This window comes from Paroedura picta, chromosome 4 (genome assembly GCF_049243985.1).
Source record: "Paroedura picta isolate Pp20150507F chromosome 4, Ppicta_v3.0, whole genome shotgun sequence".
Taxonomy (NCBI): domain Eukaryota; kingdom Metazoa; phylum Chordata; class Lepidosauria; order Squamata; family Gekkonidae; genus Paroedura; species Paroedura picta.
The window spans coordinates 106,572,720-106,592,837 of NC_135372.1; the positions used below are offsets into that span (position 1 = coordinate 106,572,720).

At 42.6% G+C, this 20,118-nt stretch overlaps 1 protein-coding gene across 3 annotated transcripts in view; it reads right to left on the bottom strand.

Moving 5' to 3' along the window:
• Positions 1-13,994, bottom strand: part of KCND3 (potassium voltage-gated channel subfamily D member 3) — a 425,461-nt gene extending 411,467 nt beyond the window's left edge. For 2 of the 3 annotated variants that reach the window (XM_077334907.1, XM_077334905.1), the window contains exon 1: positions 13,766-13,994. The gene's annotated coding sequence lies outside the window, so the exon portion shown is untranslated. Of the gene's footprint in view, positions 1-13,313; positions 13,359-13,765 lie in introns of those variants that run through there. The other variant, XM_077334906.1, reaches the window with a different exon arrangement.
• Positions 13,995-20,118: the final 6,124 nt, after the last annotated feature.

Here is a 20,118-nt window from a genome sequence, read left to right on the forward strand (position 1 = left end):
ATCTATACTGTATTTTGTTTACTTCAGTTGTATGGTATTTTTTCCTAAGTATGTTTAGATTCTCATTGAGAAGAAAAGCAGGATAAGAAATGCCCAAAAGATGCAAACAAACAGGAAGGGATCTGCCAGTGAAACACATTGTATCAGGCGTCTTAGCACCAGCTAAACCTGAATGCTGCTCATTTTGGCCCATTCACTTCAAAGGAGGAAAGACAGGTTTCCAGGCAACCTCTCTGGGAAAACCAGGTCTACGTCACTTCCAGGGATTAGCATCTCTTTGCTATTTCTTTCTCCACATTTAGAATTCATACCTTGGTAGTAAAACCCGTTATCAGATTTCTGTTTAGAAGAATAATGGTTAAAAATGCATATTATAATCAGCATGGTAAAGTTAGGCCATTAGTCAAGATAAGCTTTTTGAATAGCAAATCATGCCTCATTAAAAACATTTAAAAGCAGCATCAACACACTAATTTAGATTAGCTTTCTTACAAACAAGCTTAATATTTGATTCCACAGGTGTAAACTCTGGGCCCCAATCCAGTCATGGGAAGCTCAAGGAGGCACTGCATTTACCTAGAACGACATATATTTTAAAAGCCAATGGCCACACATGAAATGCTGACTACTGTACAGTCTCTACATCTTTTGTCCAGCTTTCCCAAGCATAGTGGCCTTTAGTTATAGCAACCAGGGTTGCCAGCTCCAAGTTGGGAAATTACTGGAGATTTGGGGGGTGGAGTTTGCAGAGGGAAGGGACATTAACAGCATATAATGGCATAGAGACCACCTTCCAGAACAGCTGTTTTCTTCCATGGAATCGACCTCTATAGCCTGGATATCTGTCACAATTCTGAGATATCTCCAGCCATCACCTGAAAGATGGCAACCCTATGACTCACCTATGAAGAGGATCAATGTCTGGCTTCACTTAGAAATACAATAACAGTTCATGAAACTGCCATCTGACATTAGGCAAAGGGTTATATATGACAACCCTACTTATAGACAAGAACAGTCAAACGGCATATGTGCATGGGCTATGTTATCCAAACAGTGATCTGGGCTTGTGAGATGAGTTTCTCATGAATGGCTGGAATCTCCACTACCTACTCGGAAAGGGTTCAATGTTATGGAGTTTACATACTCAGACATATCTGGGGAATAATAAAATCCAAAGGAAATGTAACCTTAAAAGATGGAATACCCATATTTAGCACAGCTGTATGTCTTTGACATTTTCCCTTTGCTAGCCTAAAAGTTTCTGTTCTAGACCCAACAATGCACATTACAGTAATATAGCAACTGGATTACATATGATCAGAACCATTGCTTCCACTAAAAGTTCATATACCCTTCACTACCTAGGCATTCAGCCCTTCTGTGTCAGGATCCCAGCAGGCTAAAAATGAACATTACTATAGCACATACCACCCTGCCTATTAATTTGCTTATTGAAATAATGTATGCATACATAATGGGATTCAGGCTACTGCCTCCGTCATTAAGCAGTTACCATGAAAACGTAAACAAGGCACACAATACAAAAAAAGTTATGCATAAAAAACATTGAAATTAATGAGATTCAATTGTCAAGTTACATGCCTATGCTTTCATGGGGCTGACGTACGTGTCTATAGATTGCATATATTTTTCATGCTATAGGGCAGGGGTGGCCAAACTGTGGCTCTCCAGATGTCCACAGACTACAATTACCATGAGCCTCTGCCAACTGGCCATGCTGGCCGGGGCTCATGATAAGTGTAGTCCGTGGACAACTGGAGAGCCAGTTTGACTACCCTACTACATATATGTAGCTACATATATGTAGCTAAAATAAGTAGAATGAGTAGATTTTTTTTGCATTAAAATCTAGCCATTAATATATTAATTAAGGGTGAGGTACAATATAAAAAATGATCCAAAATGGGAACCGGAAAAATAATCTACAATTAAACCACTGGTTAAAACACTTGTTGAACAGTGTTCCCTGTACCAATCACTATAGTGACACTCATCACTTCCCCATAACATCTTTTGCTAAAAGGCCAACATAAATCCTTGTTGCAAGCCTGTGAAGAGGCAATGCAAACTGTGGTCTTTACCAACATGTTCAGCATTTTTCCCTTTTTGATAAGCTGGCTTGCAATATGATAACTCTGTTAAACACTGAGAGACTGGAATGAAATCACAGTTATATATGCCCAGCACACTTTCAGGTACTAGAATGGAGGTTGGCAGACTGACCAATAACCTACAATTCATGAAGGAACATAAGAAGACAACTCTGTATCAGACTCGTGGTCTATCTAGTTCAGGACCTGTGTTCCATCATGGTCAACTAGATACTCCCCCCCCCCAGAGGGCCACAAATCAGACACAAAGGTCAAAGTTTTCCAGTATCTGATATTCAGAGGTATGCTGCTGCTGAACAACTGCCACTGATGAACCAGTCTTCCATTACTTTGTCTAAACATCTTTTAAAGCCATCTATACTAGGGGCATCCTGTGGCTGTGACTTTCATGTGTTATTATCTGTTATATATTCTTGAATAAGAACACTCTTGTATCATCCTGGGACTCCTGCCCATCAAATTCATTGGATACCGTCACGTGCTACTATTGTGACAGATGCAGAAAAGTTTTCACTGTTCACATTTTGCATGCCATGTATCATAAACTTTTTACCATAGTTTTCTTCTAAACAGAAAAAAACCCCAAACACTTTAGCCTTTACATATACGTAGATTTTGCTGAGACAGAAGAAAAGCTTTTTTTCTTTCTGAATGCGTCTCAGAGTAGCTTACAATTACCTTCCCTTCTTCTTCCCACAACAGATATCCTGTGAGGTAGGTGGGGCTGAGACAGCTCTGAGAAAACTATTAGCTTTTTGCACGCCTTCAAAATAGCACAATGGTTGCCAATTGAAAACGCTACTGATTTGCTGTTATGCACAACGTCGTCGACAATCTGCCACACACCTGAAACCAATCTGCAAAAAGCGCTTCCTTGTAGCGCTTTCAGGGAAATCCCCAAAAGTGGATTCACCCTCCGGAAAGCGATACACTCCTGCAACCAATCTGCAACACTAGCGAAAAAGACCTGTGCGTTAACATTGTTGCGGTTTCTACAAAGTCCCTCCCCCTGGCTCTCTTCTCTGATCTTCCGGAGAAGCGATCGCCATTTTTTTTTCTCCGAGCGAGCGGGGATAAACGCACCAGCGAGCCTCTTTCAGTTTAGAGGCTTCCCCGGCTTCAGTCCCTCCCCTTCAGTCACTAAGCACAAAGAACAGAGAAGCCCGTTTGCTGATGTATTTTCCCTTTATTTTTTACACATTCATTCAGCCGAAAATCGGGCCCGTGAGAGGGGGGGGGGATTTTTTTTTTTCACTCGGAGGGAGCGTGGCAACGATCAAACGACAGCTCAAACACACCAGGCAGCTGGATGGGTCTCTCCGTTGCAACGAATTAACACAGATTCGTTGCAATGGGTCTGTTTTTTTTTTTTTTTTTAAACCCTTTCTTAAAGGGAAAGGGGCTGTTTGGGAGCATGCTAACAGCTGCCCATTGGCTGCTTGACGGCCAGGGGCGGGACGAGCTCGGCAATAGCGCTTCCTTTCTAGCGATTTCTGCCGAGACCGGAAGCCTGTGAGAAACGCTACAAAACGCAACTGGATTCCACTACAAAGGCAGGTATGCATAACGACGAATTCCACTATTTTAAATGGCGATTTTTCATTCAGTGACCAATTTGCTACAAAGATCCCGGTGCGTAAAGCCCCTAGGATTGACACAAGGTCACCCAACTGGCTGCATGTGGAGGAGGAGGAGTGGGGATTCAAACCCAGCTCTTCAGATTAGAGGCAGCTGCTCTTTACCACTACACCATGATGGCTTTCTAAATGGCCCCCAGTCATTTTGTGAACTTCAGGGAGAAGGGAAACTTCTTGGGAGAGGGTCTGCTCTTGATGGTGGAGCATCTATTTTGCATGCAGGTTCACTCAAGTACTAGGTGAGATGAAAGACCTCTGCCTAAGACTCTAGACAGTTTCTCTCAGTCAGATTAGACAATACTGATTTGGTTAGACCTATAATCTGAAACAGTATAAGACAACATCAAAGTAGAGAATTTTTAAATCTGATACTCAACTACAATGCCTTACCAGTTCACATGCTTTTTCCTAGAAGACTACTGACCAGTTGAATTCTTGTTGGTTTCCAAATCCATGATCAAAAAGACACTTTGTCTACTTTTACAGTCTGTGAGATGGGGCAGTGTTGTGTACAGCACAGCACAAAGTCCATGAAATTGCTCTTGATTCACATCTCCACTTTAAACTGAGCTGGTAAAGATACAAAACCCACTGGGTTGCATTATCTGCTTTAGAGACTGAATGCAGAAACGGCAGCTGCTATGCACATGTGGGACATCATTCTGCATTTCAAGGATGAATCCCAGTCCCACTCAAACAACCAAATGCAACAAGAAGTTTATGGGTTTCTTGCTAGCTGGTAAGTCAGAACAGCATCAGAAGTGAACAAGGGCAGAGGGAATTAAAAACAATTGTTCTGTAACTCACCAAAGTAGCACTGTTTAGAGGTTTTCCTTGATTGTCAGCCTTCCATAACATGAACTTATTTAACAAAGCAAAGTTTGAGTTCAGGGGCACCTTTAAGATCAACAGTGGTTTATTCAAGACATAAGCTTTCACGTGCATGCACACTTCAGGGTTATGCCTTGACCAAAATGTGTTTGGTCTTAAAGGTGCCCCTGGATTCAAACTGTGTCCTGCAGCTTCAGATCAACATGGCTACACAACTGAATTTAATTAACAATGTTTGAATCCAGGGGCATCTTTAAGACCAACCAAGTTTAGTTCTGGGGATAAGATTTCATGTGCATATAAAAGCTTATGCCCAGAATTAAACTCAATTGTTCTTTAAGGTGCCTGTGGACTCAAACTTTGTTCTGTTGCTTCAGACCAACTCAGCTACCCACCTGAATCAATGAACTTATTTAACTCATTTTGACAATCATTCCCTCATGGGAGCTGGAGAGGCACAATCCCTAAGAGATTCAGCTGTGATCCAGGAGATTGCCAGTTACAGCCAGAGCTGTAAACTCACTAGGTGATCTTAAGCAAGGCGCTCTCTGTCTCCCACACACAATATGGAGATCCCAACACAGGCCTATTTTACAAGACAGTTACAAGGATGATTGTGATGATGGCTAAGTGCTTTGAACACTTTACGATGCTGCAAATGTTAAGAACTTCACACAATGTTCTGGCAAAAGTAATTAAAATCGCACACCATTCCCTACCTTAGAACAGCTGTACTCAAACCTCTGAAAAAGCGGTGCAATTCTAAAGTCACTAGTGTACTGACTATGCAACCTATATGGAAATGTCCAGAGGGCCACTTGTCTAAAGGGCTGTGGGCAGCCTGAAGCAAGCAGAATCTAGCCCCAGCAACTCTGTCAGTGCCTTAGGGGCAATGTGGTTTGACCCCTTCCGAGGCAACACTGATGAGCATTGGCTCGCTGGTTGCCTCTTCACAGGCAGGTTGACAGCAAGAGGCAGTGGATGAGCAGGCATTTAATGCAGCTGAGTCTGAGCTGAGCAGCCTCTGGCCCGCTGGCTTGGTGCAGTGTGGCAACTGTTCAGCTTGCCTGGCTCCGGGGCCATTGAACTCTCTTGTCACCTCCTGTTTACTGCACTTTTCCAGACCTTATTGCAAAGGAATTCCACAGAGCTTTCCTGATCCCTAAGATACGAGGAAGGGATTTCATCTTCATCGTTTTAGAATTTTGAAATACATAGCACTGTTGAGTTATGGGCTTGGCTTGGTGGCGATCTGACATGTTTTGCAGGAGCAAACCCAAATTTGCCATGGATCCATCCCCACCCCACTCCTGAAACTCCATATGCAACTCATCAATTCACAACCTACCTGCAAGATTATTTCTTTCTATTCTTAGGTCCTTTGCTGCAGTTTTAGAACCACTGACTTGAAGGATAGAGAGTAGAAGTCTGTTTGTCTAAACTAGAGGTATGAATTTATGCCTGATTATTCTCCTGTAGCTCACAGAGTTTATAAACATATATAAGCTTGTTCTGTTTTCTTTCTATATATCTCTATATTACAGTTTGATATCATCTTTCCTCCAAAAAGCTTAGAAAAACACACTTTGCTCCCCTCACTGTATCTTCACAACTGTTCACATGGGTTAGGCTGAAATATAAGTGACTGGCCCACAGTCATCCAGTGAATTTAACATCAAAGCAGATTTGTACTGAGACGCTAACCTGTAAACTCTTGAGTCCGACATCCCTAGTGTGACAATGTGACACTATACTGCAATGTGACACTGCACTGCATCATCCAGTGAAATTTCTAAAACATACCATAGCATAGTTTAAAGGGCAGGCAGGCGGGATGAGAAATTAGAAACGATATGTGGTTTCCGATAAGGAAACCAAAATATATCACCACTGCATTTTAGGCACAAGGCAAAAGTGTGCAAGGAGGATTTTGAGAGCATCCCAGAGATGCATGTGAGCCCTCTTGGCTCACATGACAAAATGATATAAATGGGGGGAAAGACTTAGCATAGCCAACTGGGACTTTCAGAAAATACTAGAAGGTCATGGAACAATGCTGGCAATAACTGCATATGAGGAGTTGAGTTTCTCTCTAAACTCATCAGAGGCATCAACAAGCACAGTCACATCAGATAGCTCTTTCTTATCAATCCTAGCAGTAGGTGCAATCATTCTATTCTCTAAGGTCAAAGGTGTGCTAAATGTGTCCCATTTCAAAAGTAATCAATTACAAAAAATGCAGAGGCAATACATTTCACATTTGTTTCAGTATAATCTTCTCCGTATTATAGGGAAACAGTAAGGTCTGGCCAAGTAATTAGGACATGTAAGTAATGGCAGAGAACCTTCTATTCATTAAAAGTGTTTCATTAACGATCAATTTCCAAACTGCTAAAGATGTGCAATGCTAAGGTCATCAATCGGTTATCGGCTCATGGTTCATTGTTTGAAAAGAGGACTGAGGAAATTTTTGGCTTCTCATATATATATTTTAGGGCAGGGGTAGTCAACCTGTGGTCCTCCAGATGTCCATGGACTACAATTCCCATGAGCCCCTGCCAGTATTTGCAGGCTCATTCCCAGGCTCATTGGAATTGTAGTCCATGAACATCTGGAAGACCACAGGTTGACTACCCCTGTTGATGTCAGGATTGTAGGGGTACAGTTTTAGGGTATCTGAGGGACAGTTTTAGGGTATCTGAGGATGTGTTTGAGACAGTGTGACTCACTGAATTCTGAATTCATTCAATTGTTTGCTAGGAGCTGCTTAAAAGAGACTTGAGAACTGCAAAAAAGCCTTCCACCTCTAAGCATGTTTATTTGACTTATCCAAGGAATGACTTTTGCCCACATGTTCATCAGTGTCTCATTGTTCAGTGACTGAAAAATGTTATACCTCAAGTGAGGCTCTGTGAAAAGAAAAGCTTTCTTTGTCTACAGTGTTTGATGGCTGATTCACACATGTAAATTGTCACCCCATGATACTGCAATCATGGCTTAACATCATCCTGTAAATTCAGCTTCAGTTCCATTGTTGCCAATCAACAGAACATCTTGCACATGTTTAGAAGTTTAAACTATTTAATTTATGTGCCACTGAGAAATGATACTTTCTTTGCCAATGGGTATCAAAATTGTGGGGAGGGGAGAAAACAAAGAGGTTTTCCAATTATTACATTATGCAAAGTGGATATGATATCAAATATCTAATTTACCATAGTTTTACCACCAGATGATATACATTATTGTCTACACTACCAAGATAACTTGACACAAAACCCTGCATGCAGCTTTCAGTAACCTACAAAATATGTGTATATATGAATACTGAAGATAAAGATTTTATAGCAGTAAGTTGACCTATATAAAGGTGGGTTGTTGTGTTAGTCTGGAGCAGAACAAAGTTTGAGTCCAGTGGCACCTTTAATACTAACCAAGCCTTATTTATGGTAGAAGCTTTTGTGTACACACACACTTTGTCAGATACAATGAAATGGGAGTTACTTATAGCAGAGGGTAAGCAGTAAATTAACATAAAGCATAATGATGTTTAACAGATTCCAGGTCCAAATAGGAATAACAAATTAAGAATGGAGTCAACTTTATAGCATCTCCTTCTTTGAAGTGGGGTAACTGGCAGTTTAGAGTTATCTCTATGATTCAATTGTTTTATTCCAAATAAGAAATAAAATAAGGACTGAATGAGGTTAGCATATGTAGTGAGATAAGAAACCAATATCCCTGTAGAGTCCTGAGGATTCTATTGTTTTTGAGTGTTGTAATAACAGAGATAAATTTGGTATTCCACATATAGAATCATAAATATATAGCATTTTCAATGGAAGATTTAGTGTGTCATGTTGAAACAGTGTATTGTGCAAAAGTGCTTTTTCCAAGGACTTAATGCAAAAGCAGAGTTACAGTCCGATGGACATATATCAATATAAACTGACCATTTTACATAAACTGAAGATACTACATATGTGCATACAAAATCAAACACACCATGTCTTTCCAGAATTCTTTAGCTAGCAGTCTACTTGTGATATTTAGAATAGAAGAGCTTGGGAACACAATAAAGATATGACACTTCTGACTTAAACCAAATATCAACATGAAGGAAGCAAACAGACTATTTGTTCTCTAGGTAACTGCCATGACCCTTAAGGGGTGCAAAGAAAACTGTAAGCAAAGGCTTTTGATTTCTGAGAATGACCTTTCCTCTGAAAATCTGGTCTCTCCTGCCACTTTATCTGTCCTTAGGCATATAGACGGCTAGTACAAGTAGCGCCAGAATGAATGAAGCGACTGGGCCAAAGCCGAAAGGACGCTCAGTTGTGGAAGTAACTGGTGGCGAAAAGACAGTCCGATGCTGTAAAGATTTTTATTCCATAGGAACCTGGAACGTCAGATCCATGAATCAAGGTAAGCTGGACGTGGTCAAACAAGAAATGACAAGACTGAACATCGACATTTTAGGAATCAGTGAACTAAAATGGACAGGAATGGGTGAATTTAATTCAGATGACCATCAGGTATACTACTGTGGACAAGAATCTCGCAGAAGAAATGGAGTAGCCTTCATAATCAATAAGAGAGTAGGAAAAGCAGTCTTGGGATACAATCCCCAAAACGACAGAATGATCTCAGTTCGAATCCAAGGCAAACCATTCAACATCACAGTGATCCAGGTCTATGCCCCAACCACTGCTGCTGAAGAGGATGAAGTTGATCAGTTCTATGAAGCCCTACAACACCTTCTAGAAGCAACGCCAAAAAATGATGTGCTTATCATCATGGGGGATTGGAATGCTAAAGTAGGAAACCAAAAGATAACTGGGATAACAGGCAAGTTTGGCCTTGGAGTACAAAATGAAGCAGGGCACAGGCTGGTAGAATTTTGTCAGGAGAATACAATGGTCATAGCAAACACTCTTTTCCAACAACCCAAGAGACGACTCTACACATGGACATCACCAGACGGTCAACACAGAAATCAGATTGACTATGTGCTCTGCAGCCAAAGATGGAAAAGTTCTATCCAGTCAATAAAAACAAGATCAGGAGCTGATTGTGGTTCAGATCATGAGCTTCTTGTTGCAAAATTTAGGCTTAAATTGAAGAAAGTAGGGAAAAGCACTAGGCCACTCAGGTATGAACTAAATCATATCCCCAACGAATACACAGTAGAGGTGACAAATAGATTTAAGGAATTAGATCTGATAGACAGAGTGCCTGAAGAACTATGGACGGAGGTTCGCGACATTGTACAAGAGGTAGCAACTAAAACCATCCCAAAGAAAAAGAAATGCAAGAAATCAAAATGGCTGTCTGAGGAAGCTTTACAAATAGCTAAGGAGAGAAGGGAAGTGAAAGGCAAGGGAGAAAGAGAAAGATACACCCAACTGAATGCAGAATTCCAGAGAAAAGCTAGAAGAGATAAGAATGCCTTCTTAAATGAACAGTGCAAACAAATAGAAGAAAACAATAGAATGGGGAGGACCAGAGATCTTTTCAAGAAAATTGGAGATATGAAGAGAACGTTTCATGCAAAGTTGGGTATGATAAGGGACCAAAATGGTAGGGACCTCACAGAAGCAGAAGAGATTAAACAAAGGTGGCAAAATTATACAGAACAACTATACAAGAGCGAGCTTAACATCCCTGATGACCACAGTGGGGTAGTTACTGACCTGGAGCCAGACATCCTGGAATGTGAAGTTAAATGGGCCTTAGGAAGTCTGAGCAATAATAAAGCTAGTGGTGGTGACAGCATTCCAGTTGAACTATTCAAAATCTTAAAGGATGATGCAGTAAAAGTGCTACACTCAATATGCCAGCAAATTTGGAAAACTCAACAATGGCCACAGGATTGGAAAAGGTCAGTTTACATTCCAATCCCAAAGAAGGGCAATGCCAAAGAATGTTCAAACTACCGCACCATTGCACTAATTTCTCATGCTAGCAAAGTTATGCTCAAAATCCTACAAGCTAGGCTCCAGCAATATGTGGACCGAGAACTTCCAGAAGTACAGGCAGGATTTCGAAGAGGCAGAGGAACTAGAGATCAAATTGCCAACATACGCTGGATCATGGAAAAAGCTAGGGAGTACCAGAAGAACGTATACTTCTGCTTCATTGACTATGCTAAAGCCTTTGATTGTGTGGAGCACAACAAATTGTGGCAAGTTCTTAAAGAGATGGGAATACCAGAGCATCTTATTTGTCTCTTGAGAAATTTATATGCAGGTCAAGAAGCAACAGTGAGAACTGAACATGGGATCACTGACTGGTTCAAAATTGAGAAAGGAGTTCGGCAAGGCTGTATACTGTCGCCTTGCCTATTTAACTTGTATGCAGAGCACATCATGAGAAATGCGGGATTAGAGGAGTCACAAATTGGGATCAAGATCGCAGGGAGAAATATCAACAACCTCAGATACGCAGATGATACCACTCTAATGGCAGAAAGTGAAGAGGAACTAAAGAGTCTGTTGATGCGGGTGAAGGAGGAGAGTGCAAAAGTTGGCTTGAAACTCAACATCAAGAAAACAAAGATCATGGCATCCGGCCCTCTCAATTCCTGGCAAATAGATGGGGAAGAAATGGAGATAGTGACAGATTTTATTTTCCTGGGCTCCAAGATCACTGCAGATGGGGACTGCAGCAAAGAAATTAAAAGACGCTTGCTCCTGGGGAGGAAAGCTATGGCAAATCTAGACAGCATCCTAAAAAGCAGAGACATCACCCTGCCAACAATAGTGCGTTTAGTCAAGGCTATGGTATTCCCAGTTGCAATGTATGGCTGTGAAAGTTGGACCATAAGGAAGGCCGAGCGTCAAAGAATTGAGGCTTTTGAACTCTGGTGCTGGAGAAGACTCTTGCGAGTCCCTTGGACTGCAAGGCGAACAAACCGGTCAGTCCTAGAGGAGATCAACCCTGACTGCTCTTTAGAAGGCCAGATCCTGAAGATGAAACTCAAATACTTTGGCCACCTCATGAGAAGGAAGGACTCCCTGGAGAAGAGCCTAATGCTGGGAGCGATCGAGGGCAAAAGAAGAAGGGGACGACAGAGAATGAGGTGGCTGGATGGAGTCACTGAAGCAGTAGGTGCAAACTTAAAAGGACTCCAGGGAATGGTAGAGGACAGGAAGGCCTGGAGGATCATTGTCCATGGGGTCGCGATGGGTCGGACACGACTTCGCACATAACAACAACAAGGCATATAGACATAAGCTTTATTTGAGCTTTGGCTTATTTTCCTGATAATAATTTGATTTCCACTTTGAAAATACAAATCCATGCACCTTTCTGTGATCAATAGAGCACTGGAGAAGAACTTTACAGAGCATATATTTATTCCTGTCCGCTCAGGAGGAACAGGAAATAAATGATAGATTCTCTTCTCATTAAGTACAGCCAATCTTTCCAATGCTTCTGGGTGCCTCTGAACATCCCTAGCTGCCTTGTTTTTAAATATATATATTCTCTCAGACGATAACTTTGGTGGGAAAGACTGACAGAGAGAAAAATGGGATGAAGTAAACAGAGTAGGGAGAAAGCCAGTATTCTTGGCACCAGCTTTTCATTTCCTTATCCTTTTTAATGTGGGTCAGACTCCAGCTTTAAGGGTCTTTTCATTTAAAATGCCAGCTCTGCTAGGTGAGATTTCTACACCCTTTCTCAATTAGGTCGCTTCCTCTGTCTTCTCCCCATTGGTGGAAAATGAAACTGCTTTGCTTTCCTCTCCTTTGCTGCTGAGGTGTTCAGAGAAAGTCAAGCTTACAGCAACAGGATAAAGATGTGCAAACTTTGTTCACCTGCAGCTCCTTGCAAATACTCTTCTTCTTCTTTTTTGCCAGCTAGACAAATGGCACCTATGCAATAAATGGGGAGGCACATCAGCAAGATAGAAGAAATTAAAACTAGTCCTTGGGAGAAAAAGGCAAATCATTGCCCCTACCTTTGGTTCTCCCCAAAGAGTAATCTTTGGAGTAATCAGGAAATGTCAACAATAGAGAAGGGGCACTGACTAAAGAGCATTTCTTGGCATTGCTGAGCCTGGCAACCTACTGGACTGACATCCATGTCACCCTCTCAGCCTGGAGGTTTGATTGGTGTGGAAATGCTCCCCAAACCATCCCAGTTGTAGCTCTTTGGGTGAAGAAGAATTAGGTGCCAGATTAGGAACGCGTCTCCTGGGAGACTGCTGGGAGAACAAGGTTCCAAGGAGAGGGCTGTGTGAGCTGGGGGCGACACCATAAGGGAAGGCATTAATATACACACCAGATTTGCTGTGACCAGGGTGGGAAAACTGAGTTACCTGCTGGAGCCCTTCCACTTGGGCAGCCAGACATTATCCATCCCCCCTCCCCCTGCAGCCCAAAGTTCCTGATGTCCAAATTCACCCCTTCCCTTCCTCCCCATTTACCTAATGGCCATCTAGTTTTCACTCCAGTTGATACACGCAGATTCACCAAGGCAGAAAACTTGAGGTTCCTTCTGCCCCTTGTAATGAATCCCACCTCCCTTCTCTCTGTGTGCGCGCGCGTGCCCCCCCCCCCTCCCTCGCACCTTGCATAAATCTCCAGTGAAGCGATCACAAGAAATAGGACGTTCTTGTCCTTGGAGTTAAGGAGGACCCGGGGGAGTGATTGATGCGCTGCAGAGAAGCTTAGTGACTTCGATAAAAGTAAGACAAAATACATACACGGCATTCAGGCGCTCAACTGCTTCCCCCCGGTGTGCGTCATCCCATTCGGCGGTTCAGATTATACTTTAAGCAGCCAGCGCGTGTGCGGGTGTGTGCGGGTGTGTGTGTGCGCGCGCGCGTGTGGAGTTCAGCGGAATGAGCGGCTCTGTGGTCGCCAAAGCTTTGGAAGCGAAACGGGAGACCGAGCGGGGAAAGCACACACACACACAAAAAAGAAAGGGGGGGGGGAGAACGCCGAGCTAAAGACAACATTTCTTTCTTCGCCGCTCTTCTTTTGCCACAGTTCCTAAGCCAACCCCGGCCGATATGCAGGTAGGGAGCAAGGACTTGAGCGGAGAGAAACTCTGAAGGGAAAGAGAAGCGCCCTCGTCCCTCCGTCTTCGCCCCTCGCACACGCACGCACGCACGCACCCACCCTGGCTCCTCCGCCGGTGCGCCCGTTGCCTTACCTTCTTGTGCACTGAGCTTTCGTGCCGTGCCGTGCCGTGCCATGCCATCCTCTTCACGGATGCCCGCTCAGCAGATGGGCTGTGGGGTTGCCATCCAGATGCTGAAGGCGCTTACTCCAGCTGCCTGGGCTGGGGAGGGCGGGCGCAGGAAGGGGGAGGCGCTTGCCAAGGGCGCTCTTATCCCATCAGCTCAGCAGGCACACCGAGAGGGCGCAGGAGCTGGGCGTGCTGCTGCTGCGAATGCGCGTGGATGCCCCCTCCCACCCTCGTGTTTCTCCGCCGGCTTTGGTGACATCTCCGCCGGGCTCCTGTTCAGCAGACAGATGGCGCAGTCCCACCAAACTTCACCCGAGGCGCTTTGGCCCAGCCCTGCGAGGCCGGTGCGCGGGGAGTTCAGCACCACGGGGCGGTGGACAGCTCCTTGGCCGGAGCGGATCGCCGTTGGTCGGTCCCGCGCTCCACCTGCCTGTTGCGGCAGGGCGGAGGGGCCGGCGGGAGAGAAAGAATCAGAACTGGGCAGGGAACAGGTCGAGATCTTGAAAGCGATGAAGAGAGGGGCATGAATGGAGGAGTCAACATTCAGCCTGTTAAGCACACACACACACACACACAAGCTCGACCTTTGAGTTCCCAGCCAGCAGCTGTCTTTAGGCGAATATGCTGGAGGAAGAACGCTAATCCTCAGGATCCCAAACTAAAGGAGGAACCGTGAAGAAAAGAATCCTTTCCCGCTGGGTTCAACCGGCATGTATTTCCACCTTAAGACTAAAAGACACTGCAGACCCTTCAGCCGGAGTTTAATTCCACACACACACCCACATGGCAGGCAGCACGGTAAGGAGATCTAAACCCACTTTGGGACAGTAGAGTGGTAGGCATTGTCTGAGGGTGGACATGGGGAACGAGGTGGATGGTGTCTGGGATGGCAACTTTCAGGTTAGTGTCAAATACTTCTCAAGCATTCATTTTTCACCAGTAGATGTCACTCAAGATGAGGATACTCAGTAGGCAGGTTGATTTCCTCTGCTCCCATTAAAGTGAAACTTTGGCAGTGCTATGCATGGGTGAATGGCAGATAGTGAAGGCAAGTCTGCCTTTTCACCAAATTCAAGACACTTTATCACAGTAAGGAACGTGACAGTGAAGCTGAACTTAACCAATTCTACCCAAGGTTATTCTCAACATCACACTGGCATGCTAGGTGTTCAGTAGATATGGAAACAACCCCCCTAATCTAGTTGTAGGGCCCTCCAATGTGACCAAAACTATTTGCTGTACCTTTTCAATATGAGGTCTTGCTCATGGAAATTGGTCCTGGTATTAATATCGATGGCATTTTCACTGCTCTGGTGTCTTGTGTTTGTCCCCCTGCCCCCATGCAGCACATTATGATATTTGCATGAAACGAACAGTATGAAGTGGCTCAATCAATATTTGGCACTATAACCAACTCATTTTCAAGAAATAAAGGGTTAAGCAAGTATGTGCGGCAGTAGGACAGAGCTAGCCAAACATCAGATTCCTTAGGAGCAATCAGTTTCTCATGATCCTCACGACAGACTGCAAAACAGGCAGTGTGAATCCATTCTCTCAGCCCATTGAACAAAACTATTTCACAAAAGAAGCATAGTCTAGAAGTATAGCTTGTAAAGGGACATGACACCTCCTTTACAGAGTAGGAGTTGCTCTGGTGTAAATTTGAAACTAAGGTTATTGACCACCCACTTGGCAGAATTCTGATCAGCTTAAAACCTAAGACCAGAATTAAATGGCACATTCACTAAGGTAATTATGCCTCAAAAGATAAGTGAAACTGCATATTCGAGATGTGGACACTAATGTTAATAGCAACTCCATGGAACAGGGTAAACAAGGAGGGAAATCTGTAAATCATAATTGTTTCCATTATTGGATTCTCAGACTAAAATGTTTTCATGTGGCTTGATTATCAGTAGGAGGTGGCTGCATAGGATGTTCAGAATAACCAGGGAAGCTTTCTTACCAGTCAAGGTGAGAACCAGAAATACAGCTGAACATTCCTGAGAATTAGGCTCAAGTCCATGAGGTTTTGAAATTTGTCCATGAAGTTTTGATATTTGTCTTAACAATGCCTTGGTTATTAGAGTCATCTTCATAAAATGTTTATCCTACATGAAAAGCATTAATGACTGAAACTGACCTATGTTGCTCGACCAATCAGAACGAGGCTGGCAGTGTCCTCCAACCTAAATAAAGCAGAGCTTTCAAAACAGATAGCGGTGAGATTGCTTCAAAAGCACTGCCAAGAAATGCGAGATAAATCTCAAGAGCAAATAAATAAAATAAAAGCTAGCTGTTTCAAAGCCATGCCAGAGCTGTCTGTTTTCAAAATGGAGTGGCAAGACATTTAGAAAGTGTGGTAAAATGACACAGCATTTCCCCCACTGGCGGAAGAAGGATAAATGGGTTCTTTTTAACCACTTGAAAAACTATACCAGTGACAAAGCAGTGCCAGGCAAGAGCCAAATAGGATTGTGGCTCGATACCATGCAGAGGAAGAAACGAGATAAGTGGGCAAGCCAGAAGGATCCCGCATTACTGTTTTTAGTGCCTTTAGTAACAATGAAAGTATCAGTTTGGTAATAGTAAAGTTTTTCTTTCATGTCCCTTAAAAAAATGTGGTGGGATCCTGTCTGGATGGGAAAAGCTGAAAAACTAGGCCAAGCAGAAATAAAACAGGGATATTTACCCAGTTGTAGGACTCCCTGAGTATGTAGGAAAATAGGACTTTATACTTTTAACAAAAGAAAACCTGCTAAAAACCTTCCTGATGAGGACTGAAAGTGCTCCAGAAAGGAAAGAGTGTGGAGAGAGAAAGCAATCAGACTACTTAAACCTTTGAAGGCTTAGAGGCGTCTGAAGAAGACCAAGGTGGGGGGATTTCCAAAGTGTTCCCTCACCTGATACATACATTCTCACAATAACCATCTAAGCCAAGTACTATATATATTGTCCTTTAGGGGTGTGCATGTACTTTGCGGATTATTTATTGGCTACATTTAGATTTTGCCTTTCCTCCAGTGTGTTCAGGGTTTGCATAGAATTTAGTGGCAATGGACAGACGTTCCAGCAAGAGGCAAGAGATAATAAAGATGGCCCAAGCCATATGAGAAGGGGGGCTGCAACCGGCACTTATTTCTAGTACACCCATATGGGCAGGTCACTCTGTATGTCCCCACCACTTCATAGACATAGTGCTAATTTTACAGCCAAGAAAGATCAGAATCTGAGAGCTTTTGAACCTCAGAGTCAAATTAGAATTTAGGTAAGGATTTAAGGCTCACATACCATAGATGAAATGGAAAGTTTCCAGCTTTAAGACTATGTGCTGTAAAGTATTTTGGAGAAACAGATAAAATAAGTAATTTGTGATCAGACTAACTAAGGTGCCTTAAGGGGATCTCTGTCTACATGAGTTGCAGGAGGACTGGAGTAGAGCCTATGAAAGATTAATTATTAGATTAAATCATATGAGGAACAGTTGGCTTGAGGCAGCATGCCAGATAGCAGGAAGGAGAGGAAATAGACGTCATTAGGGATTACAAAACCTTACTCAAGCCCTTCCTTGACCCATTTGTGTGGAAGAGACGCTGCCTTGAGCATATGTTTCCTAGTCACACACAGAAGAACATGGTTCCAGAATGTGGTGCAACTGATCTTTGACATTCTCATTGGCTCCCAACATGAGTATTTAACTTTAAATTGAACTGAGTCAACCAATGAAAGTTCAAAGCACTCTGAGGCTGGAGAAAATCAATGTGATAATCCCCCACCTCCCAAGAGGTTAGGTGTTATTCATGAATACTTGACTCTGGTTGATTCTGCTCCAGCAGCACCACTATGGGCTGCCGCCAGTGCATTGCTGTGGAGCTGCGGAACGTGGCAGCAGGAAAGTTCCATGTGGCGGGGGAGGATCAGGGGGTGTTTATTTTGCTGAAAGGTGGGATTGCATTCCACATAATCCCACGTTCCTGAAAAATAAACAAAAATGCCCTGGTCCATCCTGTAGTGCCACACAGTGATATGCATTGGAATTTATTTAGTATTCTCAATATTAAAGAATCAAATGAACTTTGAAGACACCACTTAGGCCTTTACCACCCATGCGGAATTAGCCTCTGTGCTCTCCAGTACTGGAGGAGCAAAGCTTGGGATGATCACCAGTGCCTGCTTTCTTGTTGACGTCCCTGAGAAGATCCAATCTACAGCTGTTCTCTGCCACTAAAGTTGGTCCTCTAGTAACTTCCAGTTGGTACTACCAATGTTTGTGGATAAAGTAACCTAATGTCTCTGTGCTTTATTCCATTCTTTGCTATTGCATGAATATTGGGCTAGTGTGCTTAATAACCCAATTTGTAAATGTCACCAGTAATGTGCATGGCTTTGCTCAATCCCAGCGGAATCCTGCAAAAAAGAACTTTTTGTGCACTGTGAACTGCTCAGAGAAGGGGAACTCAATGTAATAGTTACTAAATATTGTCTGCCAGCTAAGCTTCTTCAGAAATGCTCATTTTCTCAGTCATCTTAGCCTTACAGGTGAGACCATGAAAGGTAGCAGAAAGGAGTTTACTTTGGTTTGTCATATCTTATTTATATAATGTCCCAGCTCTCCTCAGCTTTTGCATACTTTAACCTCTCCTTTTTGCAGACTGGCAGTGATTTTTCAACAGCTTTTCCCTCATGCCTTGTCCCTTTTAAAATGTTCTTTTTCCATTAAAAAAAGAGCAAAACTGAGGCACTCCTGTTCCAATTTTGTTCATTTAAATAGAAAATAAGCAACAAAAGCAGCAGGCTGGCCTGGAGATTTAAAGAAAGGCTTTATTGTCTTTTCTGCCTTGCACGGTCTCTCTTATTCCCTTCTCCCATCAACTTTTCTTTTTTCTGTGGCACTTAACTCAATAGTTCCATCCTCAAGTGTAGCCAGCAGTACCTAATTTAGCTCCATGTTAAGTGAAAATTCGAAACAGGTTGGTCATGCAATTAAAATTGCAGTGGCAATCCTCAGAACACTATCTCTGGAGCATATCAGTGGAGTTCTCTAGGACACCCTGGCTGAATGAGCAACTTTAGAATCAGAGTCATATCATAATAGGTAGGCATCTGATTATCTCTAGCATCATGGTATCCAGGTCAGCAGACTTGCTCTAGAATATGTGAACTGTGATTTCTGATACAGATAATGGCCGTCACTAGAAGACAACTTTGGATTTCAGAAATGAATGGAAAACTAAAGAGTTGTGTGGTGGTAGCAATACACAATGAGGCTATCTGAAAATTGGTGTTTAGTTTGGTACCCTCCCCTCCAAAATCCTCACAAAATGTGCAAATGATTTTACACAATTATTTCTAGGTTCATTCAATGCTTGACCTAATTTTATATGTTATTCAAAGTACACCCCCTATCTCATCATCTATCTTTTCAAAAATCCATGTGTTTAATTTTGAAAACAAACTACATTTATTTGAACAATATTACCTGTAGTCCAACTAAGCAGCATATATTTAGGAACACAAACACTTAATCCACCGAAATGTAAAATTCAATATACTTTTGAATTTATGTCAGTTTTGATTTGCATTCATCCTTCACATTTTGAATAATTCCCAGGTATTACGGCACTGCCAATTTCAGATCCTGTATCCAACTGCTATGGAAAATAGTCTATGCTCAGCTATGTACACAGGCCACGAATTGACATATCCTAGACTTCTGTGCCTCCATTTTGCAAAAAAACCAACTGACTTGAGCAAAGGATTTCTGTCTGACATGACATGCCACACAGGACACAGGCAAAGATTGGGCATCAAGGTTGACTCTAAGGAACATGTAGGAGTAGTGGGGGGAAAACAAAGCTCATTAAAGCTCATCAAAACTCTCAGTGAAAATTATGTCTCATTAGTTGTCTTCTCCAGAGACATGAACAGCCATCATAAGCAGAGTTATATCCTTCTAAGCCTATTGACTTCAATGAACTCTGCCTAGGAAGCTGTTCCATTGGGTCTTTTTGTTGAATGTAACACTTGTAGTTAGACTGATCAGGGTTGCACTTTTCTTTTCTGCACAGTGGGGAGGAAAGGGATTCTTTGAACACTAAAAGCTACTTTAGTAATGTAATGTTCCTCCTCATTGATATCCATTTATCCATAAATCTTAAGATATTGCACAATAGTTGTGCTATAGCAATTGTTCCTAACTAGATATCCTGATAATAAAACAATCCAATTACTAATGATAGCTGTACCTAGAAGTGTGCAAGAAATTTTTCCAAGGTTCTTGTATGGTATTGGGATTTGATAAATATTTAGGAATCCAG